Here is a 21,332-nt window from a genome sequence, read left to right as displayed (position 1 = left end):
CCCCCAACCCAGCATCAGGCTGGGCCCCATAGCACCAGGCTTCATGACTATCTCAGAACTAGGCCAACCCCTACGACCCTAATCATCAGGCCAGCACTCAGCCTTCAGGCTGGCCTGCAGATGTAGTTTCCAGGCCTGCCGACGATAAGGCTAGCTCTTGTAGCTGCAAGCTACAGACCTGCCCTAGTTTAAGATCAGTCCAAAGGCATGTCAGCCCACACAGCCTAACGCTTTAGGCCCACCTCAGTGCCAGGTCAGTACATCTCAGGCACAAGGCTCATACCACAGACAGGTTTCAGGTGGGCCTAGTGCCAGGCTGATCCCTATGGCCCCATACTCCAGGCTGGCCCCTACAGTCCCATGTTCCAGCAGATGTAAGGGCCAGATTTGTCCCAGTAGACCTCAGTGCTAAGCTGACCCTCATGGACCTAGGCTCCAGGGCTACTCCTCAATACCCAGGTTCTAGGCCAGCCCCCATAGACCCAAAACTCCATGAACTCAGGATACAGGTCTACCCCAGTGCCAGGTCAGCCCCCATGGACACAGGCTCTGGGCTCATCCTAGTGGACCCAGGCTCCAGACCCATTCCAGGGCCTAGCCAACCCCTACAGACTCAGGTTTAAGGCTCACCCTAGTGTCAGATCAGCTACTATGGAACCAGGCTTCAAGACACCCCCCATGGATATAGGCTTTAGGTCTGCCCTTGGACCTAGGCTCCAGGCTCACCTCTGCAGACCCAATCAATACATCTACCTCAGGGAATCCAGGATCCAAGCTCAACCTTACGGACCCAGGCACCAAGTCTGCCCACTTGCTGACCCAGGCACAAGGCCCACTCGTCCAAGGACTCCAGCAGCAAGTATGCCAGCAGACCACGCTAGACAGACTGCCCAGAATCTCTGGACTCGCTGATTGGTGAAGGATTTCCCAAACAAAGCTAGTTTGCAAAGATTGGAATAAGTCTCCACTTCTTAAATGAGCAGACACCAGCAAATGGCCACAAAGATAAAAAATAATCAGGGAAACATGTCATCACCAATGGAAGAAAATAAAACATGAGTAACTGACACTAAAGAAATAGAGATATAGGCCGGGCGCGGTGGCTCAAGCCTGTAATCCCAGCACTTTGGGAGGCCGAGACGGGCGGATCACGAGGTCAGGAGATCGAGACCATCCTGGTTAACACGGTGAAACCCCGTCTCTACTAAAAAATACAAAAAATTAGCCGGGCGCGGTGGTGGGCACCTGTAGTCCCAGCTACTCGGGAGGCTGAGGCAGGAGAATGGCGTGAACCCGGGAGGCGGAGCTTGCAGTGAGCTGAGATCCGGCCACTGCACTCCAGCCCGGGCGACAGAGCGAGACTCTGTCTCAAAAAAAAAAAAAAAAAAAAAGAAAGAAATAGAGATATAAACTGCCTGATAAATAATTCAAAATAATAGCTGTATAGCAAACTTCAATAAAATACAGAGAAATAATTCATTGAAATCAAGAAAACAATAAATGACCAAAACAAGAAATTTAACAGAGATTGAAATTATGAAAAAGTAACCAAATTCTGTAGCTGAAAAATATAATGCATTAAATTCTAAAATGCAATAGAGAGCATTGACAGCAGAATTGATAAACAGAAGAAAGAACTTGCAAACTCAAAGACAATTATTTGAAAATATGCAGCAAGAAGAGAAAAAGGAAAAAAGAATGAAAAGGAATGATGAAAGCTTATGGGATTTATGGAACAGTATCAAAAAAGCAAATGTTCAAGTTATAGGAGTTAAAGGAGAAGAAAGAGAGAAATCTGTAAGTTTATTTAAAGAAATAATCACAGAAAATAAATTAAATCTGAGAAAGAAATATGCAGGTACAGGAAGGTCACAGGAATCTGATTAGACTCAAGCCAAACAAGACTGCAAGACAAAATCAAACTGTCAAAAATCAAAAATAAAAAGAGGACACTGAAAACAGCAAGAGGAAAGAAGCAAATCATCTATAAAGGAATTCTTAAAAGGCTATCATGATTTTTGCACGTTAGTTTTGTATCCTGAGACTTTGCTGAAGTTGCTTATCAGCTTAAGGAGATTTTGGGCTGAGATGATGGGGTTTTCTAAATATACAATCATGTCATCTGCAAACAGGGACAATTTGACTTCTTCTTTTCCTAACTGAATACCGTTTATTTCTTTCTCTTGCCTGATTGCCCTAGCCAGAACTTCCAACACTATGTTGAATAGGAGTGGTGAGAGAGGGCATCCTTGTCTTGTGCCAGTTTCAAAAGGGAATGCTTCCAGTTTTTGCCCATTCAGTATGATATTGGCTGTGGGTTTGTCATAAATAGGTCTTATGATTTTGAGATATGTTCCATCACTACCGAATTTATTGAGAGTTTTTAGCATGAAGGGCTGTTGAATTTTGTCAAAGGCCTTTTCTGAATCTATTGAGATAATCATGTGTTTTTTGTCTTTGGTTCTGTTTATATGCTGGATTACATTTATTGATTTGTGTATGTTGAACCAGCCTTGCATCCCAGGGATGAAGCCCACTTGATCATGGTGGACAAGCTTTTTGATGTGCTGCTGGATTGGGTTTGCCAGTATTTTGTTGAGGATTTTTGCATCGATGTTCATCAGGGATATTGGTCTAAAATTCTCTTTTTTGTTGTGTCTCTGTCAGGCTTTGGTATCAGGATGATGTTGGCCTCATAAAATGAGTTAGGGAGGATTCCCTCTTTTTCTATTGACTGGAATAGTTTCAGAAGGAATGGTACCAGCTCCTCCTTGTACCTCTGGTAGAATTCAGCTGTGAATCCATCTGGTCCTGGACTTTTTTTGGTTGGTAGGCTAATATTGCCTCAATTTCAGAGCCTGCTATTGGTCTATTCAGGGATTCAACTTCTTCCTGGTTTAGCCTTGGGGGAGTGTAAGTGTCCAGGAAATTATCCATTTCTTCTAGATTTTCTAGTTTATTTGCATAGAGGTTTTTATAGTATTCTCTGATGGTAGTTTGTATTTCTGTGGGGTTGGTGGTGATATCCCCTTTATCATTTTTTATTGCATCTATTTGGTTCTTCTCTCTTTTCTTCTTTATTAGTCTTGCTAGCAGTCTATCAATTTTGTTGATCTTTTCAAAAAACCAGCTCCTAGATTGATTGATTTTTTGGAGGGTTTTTTGTGTCTCTATCTCCTTCAGTTCTGCTCCGATCTTAGTTATTTCTTGCCTTCTGCTAGCTTTTGAATGTGTTTGCTCTTGCTTCTCTAGTTCTTTTAATTGTGATGTTAGAGTGTCAATTTTAGATCTTTCCAGCTTTCTCTTGTGGACATTTAGGGCTATAAATTTCCCTCTACACACTGCTTTAAATTTGTCCCAGAGATTCTGATGTATTGTATCTTTGTTCTCATTGGTTTCAAAGAACATCTTTATTTCTGCCTTCATTTCGTTATGTACCCAGTAGTCATTCAGGAGCAGGTTGTTCAGTTTCCATGTAGTTGAGCGGTTTTGATTGAGTTTCTTAGTCCTGAGTTCTAGTTTGATTGCACTGTGATCTGAGAGACAGTTTGTTATAATTTCTGTTCTTGTACATTTGCTGAGGAGTGCTTTACTTCCAATTATGTGGTCAATTTTGGAATAAGTGTGATGTGGTGCTGAGAAGAATGTATATTCTGTTGATTTGGGGTGGAGAGTTCTGTAGATGTCTCTTAGGTCCGCTTGGTGCAGAGATGAGTTCAATTCCTGGATATCCTTGTTAACTTTCTGTCTCATTCATCTGTCTAATATTGACAGTGGGGTGTTGAAGTCTCCCATTATTATTATATGGGAGTCTAAGTCTCTTTGTAAGCAAAAATCACAAGCATTCTTATACACCAGTAACAGACAAACAGAGAGCCAAATCATGAATGAACTTCCATTCACAATTGCTTCAAAGAGAATAAAATACCTAGAAATCCAACTTACAAGGGATGTAAAGGACCTCTTCAAGGAGAACTACAAACCACTGCTCAGTGAAATAAAAGAGGACACAAACAAATGGAAGAACATGACATGCTCATGGATAGGAAGAATCAATATCATGAAAATGGCCACACTGCCCAAGGTAATTTATAGATTCAGTGCCATCCCCATCAAGCTACCAATGAGTTTCTTCACAGAACTGGAAAAAACTGCTTTAAAGTTCATATGGAACCAAAAAAGGGCCCACATTGCCAAGACAATCCTAAGCCAAAAGAACAAAGCTAGAGGCATCATGCTACCTGACTTCAAACTATACTACAAGGCTACAGTAACCAAAACAGCATGGTACTGGTACCAAAACAGAGATATAGACCAATGGAGCAGAACAGAGTCCTCAGAAATAATACCACACATCTACAGCCATCTGATCTTTGACAAACCTGACAAAAACAAGAAATGGGGAAAAGATTCCCTATTTAATAAATGGTGCTGGGAAAATTGGCTAGCCATAAGTAGAAAGCTGAAACTGGATCCTTTCCTTACTCCTTATACGAAAATTAATTCAAGATAGATTAGAGACTTAAATATTAGACCTAATACCATAAAAACCCTAGAAGAAAACCTAGGTAATAGCATTCAGGACATAGGCATGGGCAAGGACTTCACGTCTAAAACACCAAAAGCAATGGCAACAAAAGCCAAAATTGACAAATGGGATCTAATTAAACTCAAGAGCTTCTGCACAGCCAAAGAAACTACCATCAGAGTGAACAGGCAACCTACAGAATGGGAGAATATTTTTGCAATCTACTCATCTGACAAAGGGCTAATATCCAGAATCTACAAAGAACTCAAACAAATTTACAAGAAAAAAACAGACAACCCCATCAAAAAGTGGGCAAGGGATATGAACAGACACTTCTCAAAAGAAGACATTCATATAGCCAACAGACACATGAAAAAATGCTTGTCATCACTGGCCATCAGAGAAATGCAAATCAAAACCACAATGAGATACCATCTCACACCAGTTAGAATGCAATCATTAAAAAGTCAGGAAACAACAGGTGCTGGAGAGGATGTGGAGAAACAGGAACACTTTTACACTGTTGATGGGATTGTAAACTAGTTCAACCATTATGGAAAACAGTATGGTGATTCCTCAAGGATCTAAAACTAGAAGTACCATACAACCCAGCCATCCCATTACTGGGTATATACCCAAAGGATTATAAATCATGCTGCTATAAAGACACATGCACACATATGTTCATTGCGCCACTATTCACAATAGCAAAGACTTGGAATCAACCCAAATGTCCATCAGTGACAGACTGGATTGAGAAAATGTGGCACATATACACCATGGAATACTATGCAGACATAAAAAAGGATGAGTTTGTGTCCTTTGTAGGGACATGGATGCAGCTGGAAACCATCATTCTCAGCAAACTATCGCAAGAACAGAAAACCAAACATCGCATGTTCTCACTCATAGGTGGGAGTTGAACAATGAGATCACTTGGACTCGGGAAGGGGAACATCACACACCAGGGCCTATTGTGGGGAGGGGGGAGGGGGGAGGGATGGCTTTGGGAGTTATACCTGATGTAAATGACGAGTTGATGGGTGCTGACGAGTTGATGGGTGCAGCACACCAACATGGCACAGGTATACATATGTAACAAACCTGCACGTTATGCACATGTACCCTGGAACTTAAAGTATAATAATAAATAGTAAAATAAAATAAAATAAAAAAATAAAAAAAATTAAAGGCTATCAGTGGATACCTCAGGAGAAACCCTGCAGGCCAAGAAATATTGGGATAATATATTAAAAGTGCTGAAGGGAAAAAAAAAAAAACCCACTATCAACCAAAAATACTATACCCAGCAAAGCAAAGCTGTCCTTCAGAAATAAAAGAATGGTGAAAACTTTTCCAGATTAACAAAAGCTGAATGAGTTCATTCCACATGATCTGTCTTACAAGAAATGCTAAAGGGAATTCTTCACACAGAGCAAAAAGGATGCTAATTATTAATGGTAACGCAACATATGAAAGAATAAAGCTCACTGGTAAAATTAAGTACACAGTCAAGTTCAGAACACTATAACACTGTAATGGTGGTATGTAAATCACTTATATCTTTAGTGTGAAGGTTAAAAAACAAGTATTAAAAATACTAATAGCAACAATAATTTTTAAGGGATATACAGTGTAAACTATGTGAATTGTGACCTCAAAAACAGAATATGTGAGTGGGTAAAGTAAAAGTGTAGTTATTTTATGTAGTTAATATTAACTTCTTATTTGCTTAAAATTGCCTTTTATGGCTATAAGATGTTTTATGTAAGCCTCATGGTAGCCACAAAGCAAAAAATTATATTATAGTAGATATGTAAAAGATGAAAAGGAATCAAAGCATACCATTGGAGAAAATCATCTAATCTCAAAAGAAGACATCAAGGGAGAAAAAAGAAACAAAGGATCTACAAAACAACCAGAAAACAATTAACAAAATGGAAGTAGTAAGTTTTTACCTATCATTAATTAAATGTAAATGGAGTAAATTATCCAATCGAAAGACATAGAGTGGCTGAATGGATAAGAAAAGAAGACCAAATATACACAGCCTACAAGAAACTCACTTCACTTGTAAGGACACATATGAATTGAAAGTAAAAGGATGGAAAAAAATATTCCATGCAAATGAAAACCAAAAGAGAGTGAGGGTAGCTATACTTATAGCAGATAAAATAGACTTTAAGTCAAAACTGTAAAAGGAGACAATGGAAGTCAATATACAATAATAAAGGGGTCATCAAACATATAACAATTGTAAATATATATGTTCCCACATTGGAGCACCTAAATATGTAAGGCAAATATATTAATAAATCTGAAGAGAGAGATGGATTGCAATACAGTAATAGCAGGGGACTTAAATACCCTACTTTCAACAATGGATAGATCATCCAGACAGAAAATCAATAAGGAAACATTGAACTTGAACTACACTTTAGACCAAATGGACCTAATAAACATTTATAGAATATTCCATACAATAGCAGCAGAACACACATTCTTCTCAAGTGCATTGCAATATTCTCCAGGATAGATCATATGTTTGGCTATAAAACATGCCTTAGCAAATTTAAGAGGATAGAAGCATATCAAGTAGCTTTTCCAATGACAATGGTATGAAACTAGAAATCAATAAGAGAAGAAATTTCAGAAAATTCACAAATATGTGGAAATTAAGCAACATGCTTCTAAACAACCAATGGGTCAAAGAGCAAATTAAAATAGAAATTGAAAAATATCTTGAGACAAATGAAAATGGACATGCAGTATACCAAAATTTATAGATGGCAATAAATGCCTACATCAAAAAAGAAGATATACATCACCTAATGTTACACTGCAAGGAACTCCAAAAAAAAAAAAAAAGGATTAAACCAATCCCAAAATTAGTAAAAGGAAGGAAATGGTCAGATCAGAAATAAATGAAATAGAGACTAGAAAACAATAGAAAAGATAAACTAAACTAAGAGCTGTTTTTTTGCAAAGAGAAAAGAAACTAACAAACCATTAGCTAGACTAGCTAAGATAAAAAGACTCAAATAAATAGAATTAGGAATAAAAGAGGAGACATTATAATTGATATTATACCGTAGAAATACACAGTATCATAAGAGACTGCTATGTGCAGTTATATACCTGAAAATTGTATAACCTATAAAAATTGATAATTATTAGACATATAACCTATTAAGACTAAATCTTGAGGAAATAGAAAATCTGAACAGAATAATGAGTAAGGAGATTGAATCAGTAACAAAAAGTCTTCCATCAAAGAAAAGCCCAAAACCTGATGGCTTCATTGCTGAATTTTACTTAACATTTAAAGAACTAATAACAATTCTTCTCAAACTCTTCCAAAAAATTAAATAGAAGAGTACTATGGTCTGAATGTTGGCTTCCCTGCAAAATTCATATATTTAAATATAATCCCCAATGTGATAGTATTAAGAGGTAGGGCCTTTGGGGATGTGGTTAAGTCATGAGGGCTCTGCCCTTGTGAATGGAAGTAGTGCCCTTGTGAAAGAGATGGAGGGATCATGTTTGCCCCTTCTGCCACGTGAGAATGCAATGAAAGGCACTATCTTTAAAGCAGAGCAAGTTCTTACCAGACATCAAATGTACTGACATCTTGATTTTGGACTTCCTAGCATCCAGAACTATAAGCAATGCATTTCTGTTGTTTATTAATCACCTAGTCCAAGGTATTTTGCTATAGGAACCTGAACAGACTATGACAGAGGGACAACTTCTAGAGTCATTTTACAAGGCCAGCAATACCCTGATACCAAAGTCAGACAAAGGCACCATGAGAAAAAAAGTTACAAGCCAATATCCCTGCTGAGCATAGATATAAATGTTTTCAACAAAATACTGGCAAATGGAATTCAGCAGCACATTAAAAGGATCATTAATCACTTGGGAGGCCAAAGCAGGTGGATCACCTGAGGTCAGGAGTTCAAGAGCAGACTGGCCAACATGTTAAAACCCCATCTCTACTAAAAATACAAAAAAGTAGCTGGGCGTGGTGGCCCACGCCTGTACTCCCAGCTACTTGGGAGGCTGAGGCAGAAGAATCACTTGAACTTGGGAGGCCAGACACGGTGGCTCATGCCTGTAATCCCAGCACTTTGGGAGGCCAATATGGGTGGATCACGAGGTCAGGAGATCAAGACCATCCTGGCTAACACTGAAACCCCGTCTCTACTAAAAATACAAAAAATTAGCTGGGCGTGTTGGTGGGTGCCTGTAGTCGCAGCTACTCGGGAGGCTGAGGCAGGAGAATGGCGTGAACCCGGAAGGCAGAGCTTGCATGAGCTGAGATTGCACCACTGCACTCCAGCCTGGGCAACAGAGTGAGACTCCATCTCAAAAAGAAAGAAAGAAAGAAAGAAAACCTGGGAGAGTGAGGTTGCAGTGAGCCAAGATTGCACCACTGTACTCTAGCCTGGGTGACAGAGCAAGACTCCATCTCAGATAAATAAATAAATAAATAAATAAATAAATAAATGGATCATTTACCATGATCAAGTGGGATTTATCCCTGGGATGCAGGAAGGGTTCAACATATACGAATCAATAACAGATGAAGGACAAAAACCATAATGATCATCTCAATAGATGCAGAAAAGGCATTTGACAAAATTCAGTATCCCTTTATGATAAAAATCATTCAACAAATTAGAAATAGAAGGAATGTACCTCAATACAATAAAGATCATATACAATAAGCCCGTAGATAACATATTCAATGGTGAGAAGTTGAAAGCTTTTTCTCTAAGACCAGGACTAATACAGGGATGCCCACTCTCACCACTTTTATTCAATATGGTACTAGAAGTCCTAGCCAGAGCAATTAGGCAAGAAAAAGAATAAAATGTATCCAAATTGGGAAAAAATAAGTTAAATTGTCTCTGTTTACAGGTGATATGATCTTATATAAAGAAAACATTAAAGACTACCAAAAACTGTTAGAACTAGTAAACAAATTTAGTAAAGTTGCAGGAGGCAAAATCAACATATGATCAGCAGGTTTCTACACACTAATAACAAACTATTCAAAAAAAGAAATCAAGAAAACAATCCCATTTACAATAGCTAGAAAAAATAAAATACGTTGGAATAAACTTAACAAAGGAGGTGAAATATCTGTACACTGAAAATTATAAAACATTGATGAAAGAAACAGAAGAAAACACAAATAAATGAAAAGATGTCCTGTGTTCATAGATTGGAAGAATTAATATTATTAATTCTGTACTGCCTGCTAGAGTTTGAATGTTTGTCTCCTCTAAATCTCATGTTGACATTTGATCCCCAAAGATGGAGGTGGGGCCTAATGGGAGGTGTTTGGGTCATGAGGGTAGATTCCTCAGGAATAGATTAATGCCCTCCCTATGGGGATATAAGATCATGTTATAGGCAAACGGTGAGTGCATTCTCACTCTGTTAGTTCCCATGAGAGCTAATTGTGAAAAAGAGGCTGTCGCCTCCTGCCTCTCTTTCTTGCTTCTTCTCTTGCCATGTGATCTCTGCATACACTGGCTCCTCTTCACCTTCAACCATGAATGAAAGCATCCTGATGCCCTCTTCAGAAGCAGATGTTATCACTATGCTTTTTGTACAGCCTGCAGAACTATAAGCCAAATAAACCTCTTTTCTTCATAAATTACCAGCCTCAGGTATTCCTTTATAGCAACACAAATGGACTAAGACACTACCCAAGGCAATCCACAGATTCAATGCAATCTCTATCAAAATTTTAATGACATTTTTCACAGAAATAGGAAAAAAACCTAAAATGTATATGGAAACATAAAAGACCCCAAGACCCCAAATAGCCAAACCAATTGTAAGCAAAAAGAACAAAGCCAGAGCCATCACACTAGTTGCCTTGAAAATTTACTACAAAACTAGAAGAATCAAAATTTACACAAAACTAGAAGAATCAAAAGTGTATTGTACTGGTATAAAAACAGACACATAGACCAATGAAATGGAAGAGAGAGCTCAAAAATAAATCCATGCATTTATAGTCAATTGATTTTTGATAAAGTTGCCAAGAACACAAAATGGAGAAAGAATACCTCCTTCAATAAATGGTGCTAGGGAAACTGGATATCCACATGCAGAAGAATAAAATTAGATCCTCCTCTCACACCATATATTTATACAAAATTAACTCAAAATGAATTAAAATCTTAAATGTAACACTTGAAACTGTAAAATCAGTAGACAAAAATCTCCAAGACATTGGTTTGGGCAAAGATTATTTTGATATGACCCCAAAAGCAAAAGCAACAAAAGCGAAAGTAGACAGATGGAATTACATCAAACTAAAAAACTTCTACATAGCAAAGGAAACAATCAACAGAGTGAAGAGACAACATGTAGAATGACAGGATATATTTGCAAGCCGTACATCCAATAAGAGGTTAATATACAAAATATATAAGGAACTCAAACAATTCAATAGTAGGAAAACAAATAACCCAAATAAAAAATGGGCAAGGGACCTAAATAGACATTTTTCAAAAGAAGACATATAGATATCCACTAGTATATGAAAAAATGCTCAATAACACTAATCAGGTGGGGCGTGGTGGCTCATGCCTATAATCCCAAGACTTTGGGAGTCTGAGGTGGGTGGATCACAAGGTCCGGAGCTCGAGACCAGCCTGGCCAATACGGTGAAACCCCATCTCTACTAAAAATATAAAAATTAGCTGGACGTGGTGGTGGGCGCCTGTAGTCCCAGCTACTGGGGAGACTGAAGCAGAAGAATCGCTTGAGCCCAGGAGTCAGAGGTTGCAGTGAGCCAAGATCACACCACTGCACTCCAGCCTGGGTGACAGACTGAGACTCCATCTCAAAAAAACAAAACAAAATAAAACAAAAACAAAAACAATAAAAACCACTAGTCACCAGGGAAACACAAATCAAAGCCACAATAAGATATTATATCACACTTGTTAGAATGACTACTATCAAAAAAGATGAAAGATAAGTGTTGAGGATGTGAAGAAAAGAAAACCCTTGTACACTTGGTGGGCGTGTAAATTGGTATAGCCAGTACAGAAAGCAGTATGAGGTTTCCTCAAAAAATTAAAAATTGGACTACAGTACCATATGATCCCACAATCCCCCTCCTGGGTCTATATCCAAAAGAAATAAAATCTGTATGTTGAAGAGGCACCTACAATGCCATGTTCACTGCGGCATTATTCACAATGTTCAAGATACAGAACCAACCTAAGTGTCCATCAGGGGATGACTGGATAAAGAAAATGTGTTATACATACATAATGGAATACTATTCAGCCTAGAAAATAAAAACAATCCTCTCATTTATGACAACATGGATGAACTTGGAGGACATTATGTTAAGTGAAATAAGTCAGGCACAGAATGACAAATACCACATAATCTCATATGTGGAGTGTTTAAAAACTCAAACTTAGCCAGTGGCTAAGTGGCACATGCCTGTAGTCCAGCTAATCCAGAGGCTGAGGCAGGATGATTGCTTAAGTCCAGGAGTTCTGCGCTGTAGTCTGCTATGCCAATAGGGTGTCTACACTAAGTTTATCATTTAGGTGACGTTTTTGAAAGCAGGGGACCGCTAGGTTGTCTAAGGAGGGGTGAACCAGCCCAGGTCAGAAATGGAGCAGGTCAGATATCCTGTGCTTATCAGTGGTAGGATGGTGCCTGTGAATAGCCACTGCGCTCCAGCCTGGGCAACATAGTGAGGCCCCATCTCTTTAAAAAATCTCTCAAACTTATAGAAATAAGGAGTAAAGTGATACTTACCAGAGGCTGAGGGATGGGAGGATTGGGGAGATATTAGTCAAAGGACACAAAATTTCAGGTAGATAGGAAGAATAAGTTCAGAAGATACATTGTTCACCTTGTTGACTATAGTTAATGATGATATATTATATAATTGAAAATTGTTGAGAATAGATTTTAAATATTCTCACCACAAGAAATAAGTATCTTAGATGATAGATATTTAGGTGATGGTTAATTAGGTTGATTCAGCCATTTCACAATGTATACACATATTAAAATATCATGTTGTCATTGTGGAAAACAGTATGGCGATTCCTCAAGGATCTAGAACTAGAAATACCATATGACCCAGCCATCCCATTACTGGGTATATACCCAAAGGATTATAAATCATGCTGCTATAAAGACACATGCACACATATGTTTACTGCGGCACTATTCACAATAGCAAAGACTTGGAATCAACCCAAATGTCCATCAGTGACAGACTGGATTAAGAAAATGTGGCACATATACACCATGGAATACTATGCAGACATAAAAAGGGATGAGTTTGTGTCCTTTGTAGGGACATGGATACAGCTGGAAACCATCATTCTCAGCAAACTATCACAAGAACAGAAAACCAAACACCGCATGTTCACACTCATAGGTGGGAATTGAACAATGAGATCACTTGGACTCGGGAAGGGGAACATCACACACCAGGGCCTATTATGGGGAGGGGGAAGAGGGGAGGGATGGCATTGGGAGTTATACCTGATGTAAATGACGAGTTGATGGGTGCTGACGAGTTGATGGGTGCAGCACACCAACATGGCACAAGTATACATATGTAACAAACCTGCACGTTGTGCACATGTACCCTAGAACTTAAAGTATTAAAAAAAAAAAACAAACTATTGGACATGGCAAAAACAACAACAACAACAAAACATCATGTTGTATACCACAAACACAATTTTTACTGGTCAATTAAAGAAATAAATAATTACAAGTATGAAATACTTAGTTTTACTGATCTCAAGTACTGAAAATATGTCAATACAAAATATACCGAAATACAAAAATATACTGAAATTATACTCCCGTATTTAAATGACACTTCAGTTTGGTATTGGAGGTCCTTTCAATCAGCCTCCCATCTACATCCACTATTTCCATCCCAGAGGTAGATGTTTTTATCTGTGTGTCCTTTTCCAAATAGACCTTGGATCTGGCTACCTCAATTCCTTTGATCAAGACCCTTTTCCTATTTCTATCTGTAATGTTTATATGAAACAAACACAACTAGTAGAATGGAATCTTAAAGCAAATTCGTTTCTGACTATCTTTTTAAATCCTCACTGAGAAGCTATTCTCCTTGACCCTAGAAAAAACCGGGGTTGCCCCTCAGAGATATTAAAGGTACTCAGCCATTTTTAAAGTCACAAAACATGCTGGAAATCAGGAATTAACATGGCAGTCATAGGTAAGAATGATAATTTTAACCTTGAAATTTCTCCTCCTCTCCTCCAGTTTGTACTGGCCACAGGCTAGAAGTCTGAAATTTGAAAGTGGGGTAGGGGATAATCTCACGATTCTTCTCCTTTTACCATCTTTCTAAAGCTGATTCTGATCACTCTAGGATCTGGAGCTTAGGAAGGGAGATCAAAGAAGGAATACTAACAAAGTTCTTAGTTGACTGGTGCTGTGCAGGTGATCAAGTTGGTGCTCTCTGGCCTTTGCAGATGTTTAAAGCTGATTGCTCTTTTAACGGATTTTCATGGGTTGCTCTGAGACTCTTCCTTTTCCCCACTTTTCTGCAGCCTTAGGTATTCAGCAGCAGTTCATCTCCAGCTTTCCTTTATTGAGGCTCCTCACTCCTGCAGGAGGTCATTATAAACAGGGGCTAAGCAACACCACACAACTGCCTTTCCCTCTTGGGCCACATCTGGTCCATAGGAAACATGTTCGTCCAGGAAAACTCTGGGAGTGCAGCCACTTCCCCACAACTCAGCACTCTGGATTTAGATTTCTCAAGTATGAACCAGTCAGAAGTCCCCTGTGTCCCTCAAACTTTAGAAGTCACATATTAAGCTCCACAGATGGTTCCATAAAAGTTCTGTCCTTTGGTTTGATTTAAGGAGTAGATATCCCTCCTTTCCACCCCCACCCTCTTTCTCCCCCTTTCCCTCCCCTCCCCTCCCCTCCCCTCCCCTCCCCTCCCCTCTCCTCTCCTCTCCTCTTTCTCTTCTCCTCTTTTTCCCCCATAATGAGAAGGATAGAATTCTTGGAACCCAATACTTCTCTCCAAAGAAATCCTTCTCAAAAATCTTCCTGATCTCCAATTCAGCACCCCTTTACGCCATCAGTGTGGATAACCATTTAAGAGTTACCAACCCAGGGCCAGGCATGGTGGCTCATGCCTGTAATCCCAGCACTTTGGGAGGCCAGGGCGGGCAGATCATGAGGTCAAGTGATCGAGACTATGCTGGCCAACATGGTGAAACCCTGTCTGTACTAAAAATACAAAAATTAGCCGGGCATGGTGGCACGCACCTGTGGTCTCAGCTACTTGGGAGGCTGAGGCAGGAGAATCGCTTGAACCCAGGAGGCGGAGGTTGTATTGAGCTGAGATCACACCACTACTCCAGGATGGTGACAGAGAGAGACTCCATCTCAAAGAAAAAAGTAATAAAAAAAGAGTTACCAACCCCCCACCCCTTTTTACCACCTACTTTGAAAGTGTTTGCATTTTGGTCCAACACATAGCTCTGTAATGTGCCTTAGCTGAAGCTTTCATTTTAGCATCTTGTAATATCCCTAAAGCTCACTTTCATACAGCTATCTTTTTAAAAAATCTTCCCCATCATGCTCAGGTAGTAATTTTTACTTCTTTGAACTATTAGGTGTGGATCATTATGCCGTTCACATAGTACTTATTTTCTTCCTTGTTTTGTAGTTATTTAAGTCTACTTATTTTTATAAAAAATGTATAAGTTCCTCAAAGGTAGAGACTATGCCTTTTTTATTTTTATATCACAAAAGACTTACACACAGTTTATATGTACTATTTATTATATTTATAAATGGATTGTTCAATATTACTGATTGTAAAAGTCTTGGAAAATAATCTCTTCAATTCAACGTATATTTATTGAATATGTGCTGAATTTCAAGCACTGTGTCCAGTTGAGGATACAGACATAGACAAGACATAATCCTGCTTCTGAAGAGCTTACTATTATCAGAGGAGGCTGGCATATATGAAAAATCGCATGTGTCCACAATAAAAGTGTGATCTAAAAGTTGTGCTCAGGAGGGAACAGTTAGTTCTAACCATGAGGCTCAGGGACGTCTTCATGAAGTTGGATATGTCTGAATTGTTTTGTATTTTAAATGAGCTAAAATTTGTGTACCATAAAATTCACCCTTTTGAAGATTACAATTCACTGATTTTTAGTATGTTCACAAAATCACGCAATCATTACCACTATCTAATTCCAGAACACATTTATTACCCCAAGCCCATTTGCAGTCACTCTTCATTCTTCCCTTCCCTGAACCCCTAGCAACCAGTAACCTACTTTCTGTCACTATGGATTCCCTAATTCTAGGCATTTCATATAAATGGAATCATCCAATATGTGGCATTTTGTGTCTCACTTCTTGCACTTAGCATAATGTGTAATGTTTTTAAGCTTTGCCTTGTAGCATGAATTGGTACTTCATTTTTATGACTGAATAATATTCCACATTATAATATACATTTTATTTATCCATTTATCTGTTGATAGGCATTGTGAATAATGTGCTATGCGAATAATGGTATTCACATAGCACATTATTCTATGCTATTCACATAGTATTATGTAATGCTATGTGAATAAAGGCTATTGTGAATAATGCTGCTATGAACATCCGTGTACAAGTCTTTTATGAGCAAGTTTTTAGTTCTCTTGGGTATATACCTAGGAGTAGAATTGGCAGGTCATATGGTACTGAATTGATTTTTGAGGGATCCATAGTTTGCTAGTAACTAGGCTAATAAGGGAAAATGGCAGCCTAGATCAATATTACATCAAGACACTCAGACTCTCAGTCCAAGTATTTCTAAGTTCAGAAGCCCTCTCTACCTTTCTGTCAGATAATGTTATTTTAGTACCTTGTGGTGTTAAATCCATGAAATCACTCTACCTCTTGGGTAGGAAATAATGGCTTTTTCCTTAATGAAATACTCTTTCTGCAGCTATGGCTCATTCAAGGTGAGATGTGGTGATTTTAAGGATCCAATCCACTGTTACTCATCTAACCCCACAGTCACTGCTTCATCGAGAAGCCCAGAGCTTTTGGCAGGATAAACCAATGGGACATTTGCCTTGGAAAGACTAGTTCTCCCTGAGTCCTAGAAACAGCTGTGTTATAATTATGTGCTCAGGATCCCTTAAATTACCTGGAAATCATTCCATATCCCTCCTCCAGCTGCAGAGCTTAGTTTATTAAACTGTTTTTCAAATAATTACAAGCGTCATACTTTGATGTGATGATTTTTTAACTAACATTATATTGTTTGCCATAGGGGAAGATTTTTTTTCCCCAAAGGAGGAAGTGGGTAGAATTGGTGGAAAAAACAAACTAAAATAAACTAATGCCTAATTTCTCAAGCCCCTTCCAGAGGCTAATTTATATAGGAGTGCTAAATGGGCCCACTCTCCTGCAATCCCAAAATAGGACAGCCTATATCTGCTCATAGGTATTCTTTTCCTAGGCAATGTTAGTGTATATGCGTATTCATTTTTGAGACCCAGCTCATTTTCGAGGCCACCTTCCCTGAGAAATGCCTTCCCTGGTTCCATAGGCAGAGTGACAGACTTCCATTTACTACACTCCAATCCTTAAGTGCTGTCTTGGTTTCTTTTAGGTTGGTATTATAGAATGCCACATACTGGTTAATTTATAAAGACGAGGAATTTATTTATCACAATTGTGTAGGCTGGGAAGTCCAGTATCAAGACAGTGGCATCTGGGAAGAGCCTTAGTGCTGCATCGTCCCCTGGTGGAAGACTGAAGGGCAAGAAAGCACACAAGAGAGAGCAGGAGGGGAAGGTTCCTTTATATCAGGAACCTACGCCTAATGGCATTAATCTGTCAGAGCAAAGCACTCATGACTTAATCACCTCTTAAAGATCTCACCTTTCAACATAGGTCAACTGGGGATTAAGTTTGCAACACGTGAACTTTGAGAGATACATTCAAACCATGGCAGGTGATCATCTCTAAAAAACCTTCTGTGTTTGATTGCATTTGTCTGTTTGTGTTCACCATTCTTTTCATCAGTGCTTTGCTCATAGTAAGCACTAAATAAGTGTTCAGTTTAATTATTCTGAAGTGATGACCCTATACTGGTAGAGTGTTAGTCTGCCAGCACAGCATGCCAGTTCCAGCTTCATGAAAGAGGGAACTCACTACCCATGGAAGCACAATGCTTTGCTAGGTTTATACTCATACTCTGAGTTTGTACAATGTGGGTCAGACACAGAATTCGCAATTTTGTGTTCTCATGACTCTATCCATCTAACAAAATTTGTTGGGCACTTACCATGTTCTGGGTGGGATTCAGAGGTGAATAGGACAAAGTACAATGTGCCAGACTGCTGTATAATTATTACATTTACTTCCTCCAATAACAAAGAAAAGTGTGTTAGTCAGGATTTTTCTGGTTGCAAGAGATAAAAAGACAACTTAATGACATAAAACAAAAGAAAATCAAATATATTGGCTCATGTATCCAAAATATACAGATGTAGACTTCAGGTGCTGCTGGATCCCAGAACTGGATGATCCTATCTTAATGCTATCTCTCTCTCCATCTCTTGGCTCTGTTTTTCCTGTGTCTTCTTTATTCTCTGGTGGGCTTTCCCTTCATAGTCATTAGTGGCTGCCAGGACCTCTACAATTACCTTCTATCTTGTTGGCAGCCCTTGTCAAAAGAGAAAGATTCTTTCTAGCTGCTCCAGCAAAAGTTTTGGGATTACCTCTGTTGAACTTCCTCAGATCTCAAGCCCATTCCTGAACCTTTGGGCTGTGCCCAAAGGGAGGAAATATACTAGTTATACTATACTATATTATAGTATATATAAATATACTAGTTGACTAGACCTGGATCATATGCCCTCTTTATTTTTTTTAAAATTTATTTATAGATTTTTTGAGACGGACTCGCGCTCTGTCACCAGGCTGGAGTGCAGTGGCGCGATCTCGGCTCACTGCAACCTCTGCCTCCCGGGTTCAAGTGATTCTTCTGCCACAGCCTCCTGAGTAGCTGGGATTATAGGTGCGCACCACTACGCCTGGCTAATTTTTGTATTTTTAGTAGAGACAGGGTTTCACCATGTTGGTCAGGCTGGTCTCGAACTTCTGACCTCATGATCCACGTGCCTTGGCCTCCCAACGTACTGGGATTACAGGCGTGAGCCACCACGCCTGGCAGCCCTCTTTAATTTCTAGAGAGTGGACTCAGCCAATTAAACCTTATGGGCTAAGGGTGAAGAAAGCGTAGTTCTCTAGGGTAATTTGGCATCCTATTATGTGAAAGGAAAATGGATACTGGATAGACAGAGACCATTACAGTAGTTATAATAAACTCCACTTTAGAGATAAGGAAATTATGGCTTGGGAAGTTGGCGTATGTTACTCAAATTCGCATCGCTAATATGTATTAGAGAGAGGACTAGGACTCATGACTGTCTGACTTCAAATTCTGGGTACTATGCCATGTAGCCCATGCTTTCAAAGAGCTTATACCCCAATGGCCTTACAGCCTTGCCAGTCAGTGGGAATCACTTTTTTTTTTAAAGAAATTGTAAAATATATGTAACATGAAATTTACTATTTTAACCACTTTTGAGAGTAAAGTTTAGTGACATTAAATACTTCCACAATATTGTGCAACTAGCGCTACCATCCATCTCCAGAAATTTCCATCATATCAAACAAGAACCACTGACTCCCTCCCCCAGACCCTGGCAACCACCTTTCTGTGTTCTGTCTTTATGAGTTTGACTACTCTAGGTATCTCATATAAGTGCACTCATACAATATTTGTCCTTTTGTGTTTGGATTACTTAATGTAGCAGAATGTCTCCAGGTTTCATCCATGCTGTAGCATGTATCAGAATTTATTTCCCTTTTAAGGCAGAACAATATTCTACTATATGTACATATCACATTTTATTGATGGACATTTGGTTTTTTTTCCTATCTTTCGGCTATTGTAAGTAATGTTGCTATGAACGCGAGTGTACAAATGTCTGTTTGAGTTCTTGCTTTCCATTCTTTTGGGTACATACCCAGAAGTGGGATTGCTGGATCATGTGGTAATTCTATGTTTAACTCTTTAAGGAGCAACCATAATGTTTTCCATAGTAGCTACACCATTTCACATTCCCACCAGCAATACACAAGGGTTCCAATTATTCCACAGCCTTGACAACACTTGTTATTTTCTGTTTTTGTTTTTCTTAAATAACAGCAATCCTAATGGGTATAATGTGGTATCTCATTGGCTTCGATTTGCAATTTTCCTAATGATTAGTGATGCTGAGAATCTTTTCATGTGATTTTTGACCATTTGTATATCTTTTTTGGAGAAATGTCTATTTAAGTCCCTTGCCCAGTGTTGAATTGGATTGTCTGTTTTGTTTTTGAGTTGCAGGAGCTCTTTATATAGTCCAGGTATCTCATCAAGTATTTAATATATGATTTGCAAATATTTCTGCCATTCTGTGAGTTGCCTTTTCACTCTGTTAAAGTAGTGTCCTTTGAGACACAAGTTTTAAATTTTGAAGTCCAACTTTTTTTCTTCTGTTGCCTGTGCTTTTGGTGTTATATCCAGGAATTACTTTTGAAAAGCAAAAAGGAAATGTTTAAAAGGATAGCACATTGTCATTAGTCATAGAACATGTATGCATAAATGTATTGGTCATTTTCCAATTTAAGCCAGTTGAAGTTTAGTTTAGAAAAGAGAGTGGGCTACCTGAAGGAGCGTTTGGGGTAGGATGCTACAATGAGCGAAGAGACTTTTACCAATATTAGAGCTATAACTGTCTGACAGGGAAAAGGAGAAGAGTTGTAGGAGCAGGAGAGTGATGTGTTGAGAAGCAGCACAAATGTTACCTATTTCACAATTTTAACTACTCTGATGAAACGGTCTTACTGAAGTGTGGTGAAAGCAAATGTCATTAAAAATCTGTACAGTACTTTTAAAAAAAATATCCTTCAGACTCCTTGGTTCAGTACTGTGAATTAGGGAAGCATGCCATACGTGAAAGCATTATAAAGGTGCTGCATAAGATTGTGTTATTATTGCTAATGTGTTTTTTCAACAAATAAGCATATGAAATTGGAGCACAAGAATACAGACCTAGGAGGGAGGTAACAGACATAGAAAGGCCCCACTCAGCTCTCCTTCTCCTTTCCAGGAAAGACTTACAGCTGTGGGGAGTACAATGTGCAGATATCCTCTAGCTGTAGCTTTCTCAGATTTGGTCTCATCACAGAAAACACCTCACCTCAGGTCATGACCTTTGGGTGCATTTGGTGTCTAAGTGAGGTGAGAATATAAAAACCAGGTCATTTTGAACCAATGTAGAACACCCTTGTTGGTAGTGTTTGTTCTAAAGCTCTCTTGAGTCTGTACTGCAGTTTAACTTCTTCCACTGCTTAATCCACTCTCGGCTTCTTCCTTTCACAGGTGTTGATCCTGAATAAACATCTTACAGCCAAACTTCAACTCAATATCTGCCTCCAAAGAACCCAACCTGTGACAAGTGATTTTAGAGATTACCTAACCCAAACTCTTTTTGAAATAATAAAGTTTATTTTTTCCAAATTCAAAATTATTATTCTTCTAGAATGAGGTGAATATTCAAGTAGAAAGAAAAACATCGCTCACACTGTTTGGAGACCACTTGCCATAATTGTAAGTAACTGTTTTAACCTTTGGGTGTATCATAATATACTTATCCCTTGAACA

General features: G+C 38.8%; 1 long non-coding RNA gene across 2 annotated transcripts in view; it reads left to right on the top strand.

The window, feature by feature from the left end:
* LOC141407263 (uncharacterized) overlaps positions 1-21,185 on the top strand; it is a 28,651-nt gene extending 7,466 nt beyond the window's left edge. For both annotated transcript variants that reach the window (XR_012415605.1, XR_012415615.1), the window contains exon 2: positions 21,051-21,185. This is a non-coding gene — a long non-coding RNA (uncharacterized lncRNA). The remainder of the gene's footprint in view (positions 1-21,050) is intronic.
* Positions 21,186-21,332: the final 147 nt, after the last annotated feature.

The sequence above is a fragment of the Macaca fascicularis genome, chromosome 1 (assembly GCF_037993035.2).
Source record: "Macaca fascicularis isolate 582-1 chromosome 1, T2T-MFA8v1.1".
Lineage (NCBI taxonomy): Eukaryota > Metazoa > Chordata > Mammalia > Primates > Cercopithecidae > Macaca > Macaca fascicularis.
Note: the sequence above shows the minus strand (reverse complement) of the source record. Positions and strands in the feature narration are given on the sequence as shown.